Source organism: Oncorhynchus keta, chromosome 7 (assembly GCF_023373465.1).
Source record: "Oncorhynchus keta strain PuntledgeMale-10-30-2019 chromosome 7, Oket_V2, whole genome shotgun sequence".
In the NCBI taxonomy this organism is placed as follows: Eukaryota; Metazoa; Chordata; class Actinopteri; order Salmoniformes; family Salmonidae; genus Oncorhynchus; species Oncorhynchus keta.
In genome coordinates this window covers 50,605,061-50,609,259 of record NC_068427.1, presented here as the reverse complement: position 1 = coordinate 50,609,259, position 4,199 = coordinate 50,605,061, and positions in this window count along the sequence as shown.

Here is a 4,199-nt window from a genome sequence, read left to right as displayed (position 1 = left end):
CAGAGCAGCAGGCCCTCTTCAGAACTATAGCCAGCCTCGCAGGGCAGGCCCCTCTTCAGAACTATAGCCAGCCTCGCAGACGAGCCCCTCTTCAGAACTATAGCCAGCCTCGCAGAAACAGGCCCCTCTTCAGAACTATAGCCAGCCTGGCAGAGAAACAGGCCCCTCTTCAGAACTATAGCCAGCCTCGCAGAAAAGCAGGCCCCTCTTCAGACTATAGCCAGCCTGGCAGAGAAACAGGCCCCTCTTCAGAACTTTAGCCAGCCTCGCAGAAAAACAGGCCCCTCTTCAGAACTTTAGCCAGCCTCATAGGCAGAAGCAGGCCCCTCTTCAGAACTTTAGCCAGCCTCGCAGGCAACGGAGCCCCTCTTCAGAACTTTAGCCAGCCTCGCAGAGAACAGGCCCTCTTCAGAACTATAGCCAGACTGCAGAGAAACAGGCCCCAGCTTGCCCTGAGCATTTCTCCAACCCAAAATTCAGAGCGCCTTCTGTTTAAACCATAATAAATACATTGAACATGTAGTTACGTTCTAGCTGTGGGTCCAGTTCTGACAGTATGTGTAGGCCTAGCTGAGGTGATCCCGAATCCCAAGATACAGCTCGATAGGTCATTTGGAGCCCGAGCAGCGACCTTAATTGGTGCTGAAAATCCACATTTTCCGGGCGTTGCTATGGGATCCTTGAATTAGCTATGGGATCCTTGAATTAGCTATCGGACAGAAACGTTAAGTTCCGTCTCTATGGGCAGAGGCAGTTTCAATGCACCTAGTCTTGCGACTCTGGGACTTTTCTAAATGTCGTCATTTTCGTGAGGGTCAAAATGAATTGAAGTTATTGCAAATGTACGAGGCTGTTTCTCGGTCTGAGAACCTTTCAGAGCCACATAACCCACCGTGCACTATCAACTTGAGCTCTATAACAGGTTTCTAAAGTTTCAGAGCTCTAGGTCTGACGGTTCTTTGATAGTTCGAATAAAGGTAACTATTGCAGGCCAGCAGGCTCATGTTCCTATCCACCCAGTAAGGCCATTAGGCTAATGTTCCTATCGACCCAGTAAGTCCAGCAGGCTAATTTTCCTATCAACCCAGTAAGGCCAGCAGGCTCATGTTCCTATCCACCCAGTAAGGCCAGCAGGCTCATGTTCCTATCCACTCAGTAAGGCCAGCAGGCTAATGTTCCTATCCACCCAATAAGGCCAGCAGGCTAGTCTCTTTTCTCTTTTTATGTAACTGTTATGAAAGTTGTATTGTCAATTTGTTTTGTATTTAAACGGCACATTAAACATGTACACTGGAACAACATTTCCCCATGAGGACAATAAAGTCAGTAAAGTAAATCTCCAGCATCCCTCTGTGCCACATGGCCTCGAACTGCAACATTTCCTTTTTCTACGTCGTCCACACACTTTCAACATTTAGATAAAGCATTTGACCTTTCCATTGTGTTCACGACAGAGGATTGGTTGATTTTCTCTGTGTGTGTCTCTGACAGTCTCCCTCCCTTTCTGTCTCCTCTCAGGACCAGCTTGAGTTTGCCCTGACCGGGCAGAAGAGGTCAATGCCATTCTGAAAGCTCTGCCACAGTGAACCCTACGACATCTACCACCTCTACACCGTGCCACAAACCAGGGAGGAACTACATTTCCCAGAGTGCATTACTATTACTTTCTGAAGCCTGGTTTGTGCTGTTCTAAGCCAACTCCTTTAGTCATTGTCACACCAATACAGCATTTAACAGATCTGAATCAAGGTTCTGTTATTATGCTTTCATATCTAAATGAAATGGTTTCATAGAATCCTCTAGATTATTCAGACCAGACAAGAATACTAAATGGACAGTAGGACTGTGACTTGATACTGTACCTCTACTCCTTACTCACTAGTGATACTACAATTACCATCTGTTGTCATGGAGATGTTATACTATCATGCTCCCTCCTGATCTGTTGTTATGGAGATGTTGTATTATCATGTTTCCTCCTGATCTGTTGTCATGGAGATGTTATTTTACCATGCTCCCTCCTGATCTGTTGTCATGGAGATGTTGTATTATCATGTTTCCTCCTGATCTGTTGTCATGGAGATGTTATTTTACCATGCTCCCTCCTGATCTGTTGTCATGGAGATGTAAACCAGTCATTGTACTCTAGTAGGGATTCATCCTTTTTGGCATAACAGCATATAAGGTTCAAGGCTCATTCACTTGTTTAAGCAAGATGACAACAAAGCCTGACTATGGCGAGGGTGAAGTGAGTGACATACTAGTAGTGTATTATAGGTTACACCAGTTTCTCTAAGGGGCTGGTTTATACCTCTAACTTTAACTCTAAACCTAATGATTTATTTCTATCCATTTTGTAATGGAACTATTACTGTACACTGACTACCTAATCACTCACATCTGAATCACATCAATTAGTGTCTTCGGTGTTACTGTAAAACCTCTGATTTATTGTAAATAATTCACCTGATTTATTTCTTAAATGTGTATTAATGTAGCAAACATAGAAAACAACTATAAAAAAAAAATATTTTTAACTCGATGTATGTAATTAAATCTCTATTGTGATGTGGTGCAACAGCATAGAGTGGTCTGACTGTATTATTTTTATTTACATCCCACAGTACTGACTAGTAACCATTAGGAACCAATGCCTACATCCCATAATACTGCCTAGTAACCGTTAGGAACCAATGTCTACAGAAATACACTGAACAGAAATTATAAACGCAACATGTAAAGTGTTGGTGGCGTGATTCATGAGCTGAAATAAAATATCCCAGAAATGTTCCACCCGCACAAATAAAGTATTTATCTGTTTTTGTGAACAAATTTGTTTACATCCCTGTCAGTGAGCATTTCTCATTTGCCAAGATAATCCATCCACCTGACAGATGTGGCATATCAAGAAGCTGATTAAATAGCATGATCATTACACAGGTGTACCTTGTGTTGGGGACAATAAAAGGCCACTTTAAAATGTGCAGTTTTGTCACAAAACAAAATCCAGCAACTTCGCACAGCAATTAAAGAGGAGTGGGACAACATTCCACAGGCCGCAATCAACAGCCTGATCAACTCTATGTGAAGGATATGTGTCGCTCTGCATGAGGCAAACGGTGGGTCACACCAGATACGGACAGGTTTTCTGATCCATTCCCCTACTTTTTGTTTACGGTACAGTATCTGATACCAGCAGATGCATATTTGTATTCCCAGTCATGAATTCCAGAGATTATGGCCCAATGAATTTATTTCAATTGACTGATTTCCTTATATGAACTGTGTCATGACGTTGCCCTCTTTGGGTACAGCGAGCACCATCCCCCGCTCTCTGCTCCTACAACCATGCTGCTGTGGTCAGAGAGGTTGTAAATTCCTAGGGAAGGAAGACCCTGCCTCATGGCCACACAGTATAGAAACAGAGTGAATCTTCATAGAGAACAAAGGAAGTTCTTCCACCTCACAGAACTTGAGGTCCGAACAACACTTATGTTCTGGAGAAGATATAAAAGACCGGTGAAGAATCCAGCTACGAACTGGTCCGTTTGGTACATTTTGGTGAAGCTCATGGGAGACGGTGTTTATATAATAGCCTCAGATATGAGGCTTACATCTAATTGTTGTATAAGATGAATGTGTGAGGATGATACTGTTTGTAAAATTGTGTAATGTGATTTTGGACTGTTTAATGAAGGAAACTCCAATTCCCTTTTTGAGTTTAACTAAATCAGAGGAACGCCCCTGAGCCCAGTTAGGGTCAAGCATCCTGGGACAGCCCCTGAGCCCAGTTAGGGACAGGCATCCTGGGACAGCCCCTGAGCCCAGTTAGGGACAGGCATCCTGGGACAGCCCCTGAGCCCAGTTAGGGTCAGGCATCCTGGGACCGCCCCTGAGCCCAGTTAGGGTCAGGCATCCTGAGACCGCCCCTGAGCCCAGTTAGGGTCAGGCATCCTGGGACAGCCCCTGAGCCCAGTTAGGGACAGGCATCCTGGGACAGCCCCTGAGCCCAGTTAGGGTCAGGCATCCTGGGACAGCCCCTGAGCCCAGTTAGGGACAGGCATCCTGGACCGCCCCTGAGCCCAGTTAGGGTCAGGCATCCTGGGACAGCCCCTGAGCCCAGTTAGGGTCAGGCATCCTGGACCGTCCCTGAGCCCAGTTAGGGTCAGGCATCCTGGGACAGCCCCTGAGCCCAGTTA